We start from the raw sequence: 15,375 nt of genomic DNA, 5'->3' as shown, positions 1-15,375 counted from the left end.
TAAGTCGGTTAAGTCTAAATTGTTGATTGTGTTATTGAGATCTATGGTTTCTCTGTTCAATTTTTTTTTCTTAGTCAAAACACATTTAGTTCTTGCTCACATAAAATCAAATTAGGTGGGAAAGATGTGGAGTTAACAAAAGGAAGAACTAGGCCTCACAATCATTCAAGGTCCAAATGACATTCTTTGCCATCTTCAAGTGGCTTCCAGTTATTTTGGGTATGCCATCTAAATAGCAGAAGGTATAAACAGGAGGATCATGCAAGAAATTTTAATGGGGCTCATCTGAATTCCCACTGTGTAGAACTTAGTCACATGGTCTCATATAGATGCGTAGTCCTAACTCAGTATATGTTGTCCCTTGCTGGGCAGCCATATCTAAGTAACGTATCTGAAAAGGAAGGAAAAATTTTGGCAGACATCTAGCAGTCTCTGCCACCAAACCCTTTCTCCGTTGCAGGCTTCCAGCCTTAAGCAAGCCTGAGCTCAGATTTAAAGGAAATGGGTATTTAACTACATAGATGTCCTAATTACTAAAACAAATGCATACAACTGAGAAGGCCGGTCACAGTGGCACATGCCTGTTATCCCAGTGGCTCAGGAGGTCAAAGGCAGGAGGATCATAAGTTCAAAGCTAGCCTGAGCAAATTGGCAAGATCCTATCTCAAAACATAAAAAGGGTTGGAGATGTAGCTCAATGGTTAAGAGCCCCTGGGTTCAATCCCCAGTATAAAAAGTAAAAATAAAAAAAAAGGACTTACTACTTGAATAATTGGAAAAATAACTTATGAAATTCCCACCTCAACATTCCATGTAGGTTAGGGAGAAGAGGCCGAGATAGTGAGTGTACAGGAATAGACATGAGGAAGAGTTCCTGTTTTTTAATTCATCTGGGTTCCTCTTTCAACATGCTTTTTGGAGATTAAGCAAACTATTTAATGAAATAGTCTAAAAATTTCATACTTTCACATTTGTATCAATATCCTTTATCCATCATTATTCAAGCATATAACAAGATACTTTTTCAAGGATGACAGCCTGATAGTTAGTACTAAGGATATCTTCAAAATTTTGTTGCTACTCCAAAAATCGGAATATCCCACACAACAGCAAACACTTTACGTTTTAAGGTGATTTCTCTTATGTAGGTGTATTCATTTGCCTAATCTTGTTACACAGTGAAATTACTGCCTAAGGCATCTCACCACTGAAAAACTGGTGTCAAGAAAAACAAATTCCTTTATATTTTTAGTTATACCTCTGTTAAGACTGCCCAGAAGTGAGGACTATATGATGTTATTTATCAAAATGAAAAAAAGAAGAGAAATATCTTTCATGGTCTTTCATTCATTTCATCAATTAGAACACACAAAGCAGCATCTTTCTCTATAATCTGGTCCCTTCTATGACCTGAATTTTCTCTTTGTTGTTCATTCTGTCCAGTACAATTATTGCTATCATCAGCATCCATTGGCTCAGTTTTTACTCTCATCCCTGCTTCAGAATGAGGCAAATCATCAGGCAAGGAAGCCAAACAATTCTGAATCATCTCAATTACTCGTTCCAGGTGCTTCTGAAACCTCTCAGCTGTTTCAAGTCGTTGACGTTTCTGTACCTCCATCATGACTCTCAAGGTCTCTCTTGCTTGGTGGGTTCGGTATTCATTTATAAGATGATGCATATGTACAAATAGCAGCTTAAGATCTTCTAGCTTCTCTTCTCGTTTTATACTCCCAGGGCTCCTTATCAAGATATCTAAAAGGTCCAAGAAATTAATAAGGATAGACATATTGAGTTTTCTCAGTTCCTTCTTGTGATCAAATTGCATAGGATGAAGTCATTCAATGCCCTGACTTTCCAAAGGACGGATGATAAGGTCATCACACTGGAACTGGTTGCCAAACATCATATAACTGTCTTTGATTGGAGGAGGTGGCTTGGGAGCTAAGCCTTCCTGAATATTTTCATCTGTATATTCCTTGATGTACTGCATAGGAGGTGGTGGAAGTGCACTCACTTGTTGTGGTTCACCCATTGTAAAAGATCAAGAACCTCAGCTCTCGGTTTACCCCTCTATTCAATTTTTGTTTGGATGATCTGTCCAGTGGTGAGAGAGGTGTGTTAAAATCACCTAGTATTATTGTGTTGTGGTCTATTTGATTTCTGGAATTGAGAAGGATTTGTTTGATGTACATGGATGAGCCAATGTTCGGGGCATAGATGTTTATGATTGTTATGACTTGCTGATTTATGCTTCCCTTAAGCTGTACATGATGTCCTTCTTTATTCCTTCTGACTAGTTTTGGCCTGAAGGCCACATTATCTGAATTGAGGATGGATACTCCAACTTTTTTGCTGTGTCCGTGTGCATGGTATGTTTTTCCCATCCTTTCAACTTTAGTCTATGGGTATCTCTTTCTATGAGATGAGTCTCTTGCAGGGAGCATATTGCTGGTTTTTTCTTTTGAATCCAATCTGCAAGTCTATGTCTTTTGAAAAAAGTTTTGCTGGGTATAAGATTCTTGGTTGGCATCTGTTTTCTTTCAAGGCTTGGTAAATGTTGTTCCAGGCCCTTCTAGCTTTTAGGGTCTGGATTGAAAAATCTGCTGATATTCTTATTGGTTTCCCCCTGAATGAAATTTGATTCTTTTCTCTCGTGGCCTTTAAAATTCTGTCTTTATTTTTTATGTTAGGTATTTTCATTATAATGTGCCTTGGTGTGGGTCTGTTTTAATTTTGAATATTTGGAGTCCTATAAGCCTCTTATACTTGGTTTTCCATTTCATTCTTCAGATTTGGGAAATTTTCTGATATTATTTCATTGAATACATTGTTCATTCCTTTGGTTTGTTTCTCTAAGCCTTCCTCAATTCCAATAATTCTTAAATTTGGCCCTTTCATGATATGCCATAATTCTTGTAGATTCTGTTCATGGTTTCTTACCATCTTTTCTGCTTGGTCAACTTTGTTTTCAAGATTAAATATTTTGTCTTCAATATCTGAGGTTCTGTTTTCCAGGTGTTCTATCCTATTGGTTATGCTTTCTATGGAGTTTTTAATTACGTTTATTGTTTCCTTCATTTCAAGGATTTCTGTTTGTTTTTTTTTTTCAGTATCTCTAACTCTTTATTGAAATGATCTCTTGCTTCCCGTATTTGCTCTTTTAACTGTTGATTGGAGCGATCATTTAATGCCTGCATTTGCTCTTTCATCTCCTCCTTCAATGTCTGCATTTGTTCTTTCATCTCCTCGTTTGCTTCTCTGATTGTTTTAATTATGTGCATTCTGAACTCCCTTTCTGACATTTCTTCTGCTGTGCTGTCATTGGGTTTTATTGATATAGTATCTAGGTTTGTTTGGGACATTTTCTTCCCTTGTTTTCTCATATTGGTCAGATGTCAGTGGGACTCTGTGATATTGAAGATATCCTCTATTGGCTTATAGGGTCCCTGTAGTTTTCCAGTTTATCACCTCCCAGCCTTCAGTAGCCTGAAGTCTTGGAGTAACTTGATAATGCAGTGCTTCCAAAGAATGCTGTCCCTAGCCCGCTACTGGTTCCAGGGCTTGGAGCTGGCTCTGTGTGGAAAGGCTCTCACTGGGGGGCCTGCTCCCAGAAGCTGCAGAATCTGGCCCTGTGGGAGGAGCCCACTGCTGGAGTGCTCAGGGCTGCCTGGGGGAGACTCACCCCGTGGTTCTATTTTAGTCCAAGTCTCTCAATGCCTCCCCTTCTTGAATCCTGGGTTCTGAAGCGACTGGAGATGCAGTCACCCTCTAGTCCGCCATCTTGGATCACCCCATGGAAAAAGCCTGCGGCCAGGGGTCGGGGGGCGTCCACCTGAGATTTCTCTGGCTGCCCTGCCCTGATGCCCTGATCCCATAGGCTGCTTGCGGGTCAGAGGTCTCTGCTGGCTTGGGAACTTGTGGCTTGCTCTGTGTAGAAAGGCTCTCACTGGGTGGTCTGCTCTGAGAAGCTAGCCTAGAAAGGCGCTTCCTTCCGGAGGGAGCCGGGCTGCTTGGGGAAGTCCCTGGCTGCCCTGTCCTGATCCCTGAAGCAACCTGCGGGCGGGCCGGAGCTCGCCTCATGGCACTGGCTCAGGTGATTATTGTTTTAAAATTTAGGTTCATGTAGGAGAATCAAAAGCACATAACACAAATTTTGGAATGAAAAATGATATAATTGGCCTCATAAGGCTTCTTTGTGACCAACTTGGACAGAATGCCTGGCCAGTATGATTGGTTTTGCTGAAATCAAGTATATGGATGCCAGAAAACAGTTTGACACCATAAGTAAATCCTTTACCCCAATCTGTGACTAAAGCTAGGAATCTCTACAATAATAAAAATACCAAGAAATGAGCTTAGGTTGTGAAACTGGATGGAAAAAAGCTACTATTTTTTTTGCAGTAGACCAAAAGAAATAGGAAGAATATAAGAGGAAAGAAGTAAAAAGACAATTATATTTGTAATCCTGTTCCTATTGTGGCATTGAGTTTCATGGTTACCCAACAAAGAAAATTCGTCTTCAAACTGGCATACACCAATATTTATTATCATGTGTTTCTATAATCTTGTTACTACAACTATTTATAATAATATATATTTATTGATTGACTAGTATATGATACTATATATGGTTATGTACATGGTCTAAAGTACAAAAGAAAATTTTTAAAAGTTCATTTCATAGGTAAGGAAAACAAGGTTTAACAAACATATGACACTCAGAATTGGAAGTTTTTTCTGTATAACAACAAAATATTTGGACATTTTTACTGCTCTAGACCACAAGGTTGAGCACAGTGCTAAAAAAGAAGAGTGGATGAAAATATTTACTAATGTTCAAAATCTTCTGGAAAACATTGTAATATGACTGAGACTTAACCCTAATTCAAAGTTAACAAAAACCACACATAAGTCCATGAATATTGACACATAAGACTCACAGTCCTACCTCAGAGACAAAGGGCCTTATTACTCGTGGTGATAACAATTCCCCAAATCTCAATTCCCACAGTGCATCATGAGGTCTGAGGCCACCTGCTTCCACAGTGAGTTGCAATATAGGAGAGGAATCTTGAGTTTAAGAAGGCAAATCTTCTGTACTAGACAAGCAATAAGCTTGCCTGCCATTGCTCTGGAGGGAGACATTGCCTTTAACTTCCAAGGTAGTTTGCTAAGTAAATATCTTTAGAAGGATAAACAAGGACAAAGTGCCTCTGCTTGCCAGACTTAAAAGAATGTGAAAGACTCATGGAGAATTGTCTCCTAAAATTTTCCATTTGCATAAGTGAATTTAAATGCATATGGCTCCAACTTATCCCATCTTCACCCCTGCTCCCTATCTTTATATGTTTTGCTTGAACTGCCTTTTTGAGATTGCAACATGATTCCTTAGGACAGATCTTAACAACAATACAAGCATACCAATACTGATATTAACCAACCTGAAATTGGCAGGAAACATATATGACCTGTGTACAAAGGTGGCCATCTCTGAAAAACCCTGTAGAATTTGTCTCTATCAAGTTGGCCCAAAGCTAACCGCTTAAATATACTTCATGTGCATTGTCCCCATTTGTAAATGCAAGTAAGGACTACATAGTGGGTGGGTCACCCAGCTTTGTCCAAACTAGAACAGCTTCCCTAGGAGGCTGCACTGCCTACAGCGTCAACCCATGTGATTGGAATCATTCTTCTTCCAGAGAATGTTCGTGTGTCTTTACAAAAAACTCCCAGCCTTTTAAGCAATCTGCCTGTCTCTTCCTTTGTGACTTGGAGGAATTTGACTGGCAGGATAGGACTATATTTATCTTCCTAATTTTAAAAGCATTTAATTACCAATAATTACTGCCAATGTGATTTTTTTCCCTAGTGCACATTAAAAATTTTGAATCCCATTTTCTGTAATAATTTAAGACGATCTGGAGGGACAGAGAGTAATTAATTATCTATAATTTCTCAAACTGGAAATGTTAAAATTATTGAAGTGAAGCAGAAATCTAGTGTACAGCAAAACTGAAGTGAATAGGATTGCATGAGAAAGAGGAATGCAGAGAAATTAAAATTTTCATAAATATTTAAAGAGCTATTTAATACTATAGTTGGGTTAAAACATATTTTATTGTAATCAACATTTCAGATCCTGTCTCCTAAAGGCCCTTTTTACTGAAACTTGAGTGGTTATTGCTCGTGAAGTGTTATTATTTCAATGGGTTTAATATGAAACTATGAGCCACAAGAAGAGAACAATTGAGAAATTATTTTGTTGTTTTCCCTACTTTGGTCCTTCAAGCAATTGGATGAGGTTAGATAACCTGTGTTTCATTTGCCAAATAAATCCACCTTTTAAGAATCTTCACAAAAATTCATCCTTGGGTTGAAAGGGAACAAAGCAAAATATAAGCTGTGCATTTTCATTTTCAAATCTGCTCTCATTTAAAGGGCATGGAGTTTGGACCGGGCCACACTTAAGTGTAATATGATCTGAGTATATTAACTATATGATTGTGGGCAAGATAATTAACCTCTCTGAGACTCATTTTCATGACCTCTAAGATAGTGATAATAGTATTTACTTTGCAGTTTTCTTGTGACGATTATGAAATCATTCATAAAAGGATATCTAAGTCTTTATTTAGAACTCATAAACATTAACTTCATTTTTAATTCCCCATTCCCTTCAGTTTTTTATGCTCCTCTGTATTCCTTTATTATCTTAATAAATATCTAATTCTTCTTGTGATATAAATTCTTACAAGAATGATAACTCCCTATAAAGATAATTTCTGCCTGTTTTCAATTATTTCAGCATCTCACACTTTAGAAATTAGAATTATTTAATTACTTTATGTAATATGTAAACAGCAAGAAGAAGATACCATTGCATGTTTCTCTACTCAAAGTTTCCCCAAAGCTTAGTATGAAAGCCTCACTCTCTATATATACTTTTTTAATTCAAAATGGAATTACTACTAATATTTTTTAACTCTACTCTAGCCCTATATGTCAAGGTTTCATATAGGAAAACATACTTTCGCAGTGCTAAATGTTTATACATTTAACAACAGACATTACTGTTTTTTCCGAGTAAATATATTTATTTTAATTTTTAAACACTTTGGAATTACAATCGATATGTAATAAATGACATATATAAAGTGTACTACTTGATAATTTTTGACATATATATGTGTACATGAAGCCATCACTATAATCAAGATAATAGAAGCCTCACCACCATAAGTTTCCTCATGCACCTTTTTTCCTTCTTCTCATTTATTTTTCTAATTTGTGCATTAGTTATACTTAAAAGTGGAATTCATTGTGATATGTCTATACATGCACATAGCACAGTTTGGTTAGTTTCATTATGCAGTTCCTCTTCTTTTACATCCCTCTTCTCTCCCACTCAAGCCCATTCCTCTACTCCACTTTTCTCATTTATATTTCCTGAGATAGTCTTTTTAAAAATTCCTTATTTCTCTATTGCTTCTGCATATGAGAAAAAACTTTCAACATTTGACTTTCTGAGTCTGGTTTATTTCACATAATATGAAATTCTCCAGTTCCATCCATTTACCAGCAAATGATATGATTTCATTCTTCTTTATGGCTAAGTAAAACTCCATTTTGTATATATACATTTTCTTTATCCATTCATCTATTAAGTGACTCTGAGTCTGGTTCCATAACTTGGCTACTATGAATTTCATTGGTACAAATATTGGTATGCATGTTGTCCATGTAGTAAAGGCATTATAATTGATAATAACGTAATGTAGACATGGGCCATACATTGTCAAGGCATCAGGAGAGGTAGAAGGTAAATTACATGGTTGGTCATAGTTAAATAGATTTGTGATGAAGAGTGTGCATTTTGAAGTTCAACTCATTTTATTCAACTCCCATCACTTACTGTGTAAAATTAGAGAAATCATCCAATGTCTCTAAGCCTTGGTTTCCTTCTCTCTGAAGTGTGGCCAGTGATTGTTAGCTCATGGGATCATTGTAGGTTGAGACAAAAATTGACAAAGTGTGATACAGAGTGACTGCTGCTTACTGCATGATGGATAGTTAATACTATTACTAATAAACTATCTGTCCTTCTGGACTTCTACTGTAGAGATTTAGGCATATCCACAATTAGGTACAATATAAGACTAGATTAAAATTACTGATCAGTTTTTCAAAATTATTGGGTGGATCTCCACATCTAATCTATCATTTTCCTTGTATTAACAGACTGTGGTAACTGCCACAGAGGGATTTTATTGAAATTAATTCAAATTAATGTTAAGGATTAATTGAAATTTTTGTGAGAATGAATTGACAAAATGCTAGTGGAGTATTTTGCACAGTTGAAGGGATACACAAATCACTTTATAGATGTTGCCCATTGGTACATTCTTATAAAGAACCATTTTTGTGTGGCAGAAATTACAAAACATTGCTTTTTGCCCAAGTTGAGGACAGACATTTGGTAATTGATGCAAATATGTGTTGAATGATAATTATAAACTATAATTATTACTGCCTCCTATATATTAGAATGGTCTTCATAGAAATTATTTTATCAATTAAGTAGCATTTATGGCTTATGCCAATACATTCAGCATTCAGTCAGAACTCTTCCCTGATGAAAGTATGATGGATCTTGTTGTGACCTTTATAAACTTAATAAAAAAAATTAATGTAAACATTGTATCATTTAGTTGTAGCTTTATACTAGCATATTGATGACTGGCTTGCTCTAATTGACATAGACAACAGAAGAAAATAAAGGGATATGGATCAGTTGAGAATAAAAATTACTTATTTTAGAATTGGCTCTATTGATGTTATCTGGAATGCATATGAGCTTCACCAAGTCTCAGATAATACATTGAACATAATTAAGAATCACTTATCATTCAACAAAAATAATAGTCTCATGTATTTAAAAACTAATATAAATATACATATTCATATTTGCACCAATTAACAGGTATAAACGTACTTGGCTTTCTTGTGATATTTATATAGCTAAATGGTTTACAATAACTTTCAAGGCCATTATTTACTAATTATAAAAATTAAACAGTTCTCATATGATATAATCATGAATCAACCTTGCTGTCTACTTGTCTCTTCAAAGTTTTGCACTATTGATACTCACATTTGCCATGAAATATAGTGCACATATGACTTGTCTAGTCACTTTCAGAAAACATATTCTCTCAGTAATTCATATGCCTCCTAATCATAAAAATTCTAAATTTATTTCCAAGTAGTGATTTCCTTCTACTTATGCATCTACTAGTCTGGCCAAATAACAAGCTGAAAACCAGTCCTGAAAGGAGATATGGTTTGATCTATCTTCGTCCCATGCACTTGACACCTTTTCTACAAGCATGTAACTTGGTTTGGGATCCCTCATAATAGAGTACAAAGAGGCAAAAAAACCTAAATGGAGCAAGAGATTATTCACTTAATTGGCATTGTGGACAGAGTTTGTAGGAGTCTTTGGAGATAGCACCTACTCCCTACTTGGCAAAATAGTTCACCTGTGATTTCTTTCACTGGAAAAAGGCACCTCCATTTTAGATTAGTACAGGCTCCTCCCTTGGCCCCAAGCATTCACAAGGTCTTTTTCCCCCTTTTTTTTCCTGCTGAAATCTGTGGCCCTCCTAGAGATCTCTCTTGGTCAGGACCTAAAGTATGATTTCCCTAGTTTTTTACCTTGTAGTATACATCTCCATTCTATTCAGGCTCCAACAAAATTTGGGACGAATCCCAATGCAGCAGTGCTTGGCTATGTAACTCCCCAGTGAGTCAGGTTATTCAGCTATGAATCAGAGAGCATTCTATTCTTATTTTCCACAACCAAAAAGATGAAGGTTGTCTCTTGTCTCCAGGTGAAGAAAAACTCATTCCCCACCCCTCCATAAGGGCCTTGAGTCAGAGGCAAATGGGCAGTTGAGACCAAAAGCTATTTCTTCCACTCTGCATGATGTTTAGTATTTCTGTATTATCTCCACGAAAAAACATTTATTGACTGAAAATAAGGTATCTGGCTTCCCTAATATGCATTTTGGCATACCCAAAATTTCTTTCCAGTGGATACATTTACTAGATAGAGTAGTTATCCAACAGGGGACCATTTATCTAGACTCTGAACTTTTTATTGCAACTAACTAGTTACTTTCTTTTCTTTTGTAATGAACTAAAACAACCATAAGCTAGAAAACAATATAAAATTAATTTGTATCAACTGAGGAAGAATTATATCCTCAAGATTACATGTCATTTTAAGATTAGTGTTTTGTCTGGAAATAATAATGACTAAATGCAACCTAAAAGTTATTTTCCTGTGCTTCCATTGATGATATGTTGAAAATAAAATATGTTCCACACAAATCATTGATGATACTTACTCTAAATTCACTATATTAAGACTGACATGAAATAATGTACCAATCTCTTTTCCTTGACTGTTACAAAATTATGAAAACCATCAAGTATATGATGTGCATATGAATATATTATGGTTATGTTCAGAACTTATTGCCTGTCTTTATTTTTCCTTGTGAAGAAAACAGTTAGGAAAAACCTTTTGTCAAATATTTGCTAGAAAAAAATAATGTTAAATGTGTTTGATATTAATAACAATAGGTATTTAAATACAAAACATAATGTAACAACAATATAGATGCTAACAAAGAAATATTATTACTGTCGGTTAAATAATTTAAATGATAGATTTTGTATCAGAAAGCATACTTTTGGACATTCTTCATATACATTCTAGCTAAAAGTAAATTTGAGTGTCTGAAGATGGCTTTTTGTTTTTTTGTTTACAACTCATTTAATTGTAATAAATCCTTCTTATATGAATGTTACATTGATTATCAGATTGTTTTAAATTTTGTATTTGCTTGTTTGACTTTTCAGTTGTATTGATATTTATGTAAAAAAATCACACGTCGATTGAACTACCAAAGTATATTGATATTTTCTACTAATGACTAGTGATTAAATTTGTTTAACACAATTTACTAGAACTCCCTTATTAGCATATTCTAAAATAACATTTTCTGTTCTTTAGTTTATAAACTCATGTTCCTGAATGAAAACTGCAACAGAAAGTAGAGTACAAATAAACACTTTCATTTAAAATTTGGTAGAAAAATGATGAGTAGTCTTTCAGGTAAAATATGTTTTTCTCCTTATATACCTTGTGTATTTAGGGGGACATTATAAACCAATTAAAATATATAATTCTTCTATAAGTACATTGTACTAACAGGAAAGGGTCAATTAAGGATGGGTAGGAGTATAAAGTTGCAGAAGGGAGGATGTTTATGGTTATGACATGAAACAACTCTGTCTTGGCTCTGTGGTTATACAAAACTATACATATTATAAGATTATATAGAATTATACACACATGTACAGAAGTTCATATAAAATATTTTTAAAATTATTTTTTAAATTAATTTTTATTTTTACAGACTGATTTTGATTCATTGTACATAAATGGGGGTACATCATTTGGTTTCTATGGCTGTACATGATGTAGATTGATACCATTCGTGTAATCATACATGTACATAGGGTAATGATAGATTATGTAGAAGGAAATGAGAGGGAGGGGGGTATGAAAAATCATGGAATGAGACAGACATATAAAATTTTATAGGTGGTATCAGTGTCAATTTCCATACATACAGATGTATAAATTAATATGTAAAAAGTCCTATAGCTTGTACTAATATCATTTTCTTGTTTTTATATTGTATCAGAGGTGTATGTTACCTTTAGAGGAAACTAGGTGAAGTGTACATGAGGCTTCCTTGTATTATTTTTGCAACTTCCTGTGGATCAGTAATTATTTAGAAATAAGAAAGTTAAACAAAGATAACCTCTTGTATATTTTAAAGTTTCCTGAACTTAACCATACCCATAATTTTTCCCCTTGGGACATTTGTTTTCTACAACAAAATTGTTTAAAATCATACTATAACTTAGGATATAATGTGTAACATAATTATCAAATATACTAAAATTTTTAATCAAATAATTTAAAAAATTGGACTAGAATATTTTGAATAAAATTATGAAAGAAATATTAAAATGCATAATTAGAAAAATGTTATTATGATTGTTTTAACAACGAAATGTGACCCTGTAAATGCTACATTTCCACATTAATATTATGTATATTCATTCCACTGTTAGCAAAGCCTATTAACACAAGATGATTTTTGTAATTTAATAGAAGATCAGTACTATAATGAAGAGCTGTATAAAGAAATAGGATCAGGATATCCAAATGCATTCATTCATTCATTTACAAATATCTAATGTGAACCTACCATGGGCTAGACATTATTCTAGTTCTGGCGGCATAACATATTGAGAAAAAAAGATAAACCTCCTTTTCCTCAAGGAATTTACATTCTCTTCTAGGGAGATGATAAAGCAAATACATATGTTTCAAATAAAAATATGTAAAATTAAATTTGATCTATCAAAATTTGTTTTAAAAGGCATTGGTATCTTATAGAAAAGGAAGAGGAATTTCTTGAATATAAAATTATCATAACTATATTTAATAATAGACCTTATAAATATAGTATTAGCATTATATTCAGTATTTAGATGATTCTCAAGAGTCGAATCTATGTATATTTTCTTTTCCCATATGCCACAAACATTTTTGCCAATGAAAAATGTTCCCTATATATCATTTGAATTCATTATCAGAGTTTTTTTTGATCACTGTCCTCACAGAACTGGTCCACCAATATTAGAGATCAAGACATAGTGTCACCTCAGTTTGTAGGTGAGAAAATTGGTTTAGAGTTAATTTGCCCAAACCCATATAATCAGCAAGTGGAAAATTTGTTCTGCTCCTCTGATTGCAAATTCGAAATAATTTCAGGGTATTCAGAATTATATGAGAATATATCTTGTGGTAGTTCTAGCATTGCTATATCAACTCCATTCCCCCCAGTGTTCTATCCATATACACTTTCCACAGATATTTATTGGGCATTTAGGCATGGTTTCAAGGTACTGGGGCTGAGGACAAGGGATATAGTGAAGAATGAGATCTACATTCAAAACTGAACTTTAGACTGTGAAATAGAAGCATGTACAGATATGATTATAGTATAAAGAAGAAAGCAATCAACTCTATGAAGAAAGTACAGATAAAGTGCTACAGAAGACCACTGAAAGATCAATATCATTTCTCTCCAGGGACAGCAGAGGGCTTTTGAAAGAAAATGGCTTTTGTTTTAGGCTTTGAGTTGGTTGGATTGTGGTGATGCATCAAAGTTATAAGTAATTTTTTAACACCAATATATTAAATATGTCAGTGTTGTCCAATAGTCTGCTCATTTATGTAATTTGTAAATATGAATTCCTGAACCTCCCAATTCTAGTAGAAATTTACACTCTGAAGCAGTTCAATAATTTCCTAAATTTCCTATGTAACAATATAGTTAACCAGGTTTTTTTTTTTTTTGGTAATACTTGTCAGTGCTATTCCATTTTTATAATAATAAAGTAAGTTGCCAAAAAGTCTGTATTCATCCCATGCCATCAGTGCAATTATCCCAAGAAGTTTCTATATCAATAGATAATGAATATCCTCAAAAGTGCTTAAATTTCAGTACTTAAAGACTCCTTTATATATAAAATAAAGGTTTCATGCATATTTTACACTTCGAAGAATATTAAGGGCTAATAAAGATGGAAGAATTTATAATTTATGTGCCTGTACATTTTCAATGCACTCCCTAGAGAATCTTCCTCCTTAGCAATAAAGAACTACAAATTTGTGATAGCTCAGTAATACCTAAATATTGTAGTATATCTATGGGTAACATACTGAAATATAAGTTAGGTAAATACACATCCTCAGAAGTCAATAACATTTTGCTATGTGGTTTTCCTACTTAAAGCTGACATGAATGGAAGACAATGAATTCAGTGCTTGCAAATCTATCAAAAATAAATTCATAGATTTTATCCAGTTTTATCCCTTGAAATGCCTTTTGTTTATGGGCATGAGAGTGGAGGAAGTTGGAGTACAGGATAATCTCTTAACAGTTACTTGTTGAATGCCTCTCTTTAACCCATCATGATTTTTGTCCACATGTCCTGGCATAATACTCTTCTAATTAACAGTGTAGTCTTCCTCTACCACCCTGCTCCCATTTGAACTAGGACTCTGCAGGGAACTCAACACTTGCTCAGTTGACCCATGACTTATTGTTAAGTTCTGGCCAGTTTCATCCATGTGCATTTAAGTCAAATACCTTAAATGCCAAAAGGGTAATTCTCCATATGGTGTAGAAATACTGCATCCTGCCTGACTTCCTATTTAGTGTATACTGTATTTTCCTAGTCATAGAAACAGGTTCTTGAATAACAATAGTAGTCCTGCTTAAATTTTACTTCATCTTTCCCCTTTAGACACAATTTTAGGATTCTTAGAGGTCAGGGACGTAGCATTCCCATATTCTGTATTCCTTTATTTTTATTGGCCATTTAGGTTATACACTGTGAGAGCAAGCCCCAATATATACATTTTTAGGAATCTATCTTAGGTTCTTTCATTTAAGTCATTTAATTTACTTTTATTTTGTTTAGTAAAGACTTTACAAGTCTGACTTCTGTTGGATGATTTATCTCAGGTTTTCTGTGGAAAAAAGGAATTAGTATAAATGATTTCACACTGCTTAGATGCAAACCCAGTTGTTGGCCCATACTTTCAATGAAAATCAAGCCTGGCTTTGTTGAATACATCACTATGCATTTGTACAAATGACCCATAGAAGTCTCTGCATTCTTTTTTTAAAATTATTTATTTATTTTTTAATTTTTTACAGACTGCATTTTGATTCATTGTACACAAATGGGGCCCATCATTTCATTTCTATGGTTGTACATGATGTAGATTCATACCATTCGTGTAATCATACATGTACATAGGGTAATGATGTCTGTCGAATTCCACCTTTTTTCATACCCCCACTCTCATTTCCTTCTACATAATCTAAAGTTAGCATTCTTTACCTATGTTTGTGTTTGTTCTATTCTCAGTAGCTGTTTTTAGAAAGACTGCTCATTTTTTCAGTACATCCTGTATCACATGGCAGATGAGTAACATTCTAAGTTTAAAAAAATAGACAATGTAGACCATTTAAATTATGTTTACAAGGTTATCAATGTTGTATTTTTAGAAAATTCTTTAAAGAGGTATTTCAGTCGAAGTTTTACAGAAGACTGTTTCTTCTGACCTAACTGCATATAATCATTCTTGATATTGGTATATACCTGGAAGTAGTATATATTACACAGTAATTATCTAGAAATGTGAAGAGA

At 34.2% G+C, this 15,375-nt stretch overlaps 1 protein-coding gene and 1 pseudogene across 3 annotated transcripts in view; one reads left to right on the top strand and one right to left on the bottom strand.

Moving 5' to 3' along the window:
- Nucleotides 1-15,375, top strand: part of IL1RAPL1 (interleukin 1 receptor accessory protein like 1) — a 1,318,779-nt gene that overhangs the window by 579,803 nt on the left and 723,601 nt on the right. The window lies entirely within an intron of this gene.
- Nucleotides 632-2,064, bottom strand: LOC306651398 (mediator of RNA polymerase II transcription subunit 7-like; annotated as a pseudogene). The gene has a single exon. The product of its transcript is annotated as a mediator of RNA polymerase II transcription subunit 7-like (transcript).

The sequence above is a fragment of the Sciurus vulgaris genome, assembly GCF_902686455.1.
Source record: "Sciurus vulgaris genome assembly, chromosome: X".
Taxonomy (NCBI): Eukaryota; Metazoa; Chordata; class Mammalia; order Rodentia; family Sciuridae; genus Sciurus; species Sciurus vulgaris.
This window is presented reverse-complemented; position numbering and strand designations above follow the sequence as displayed.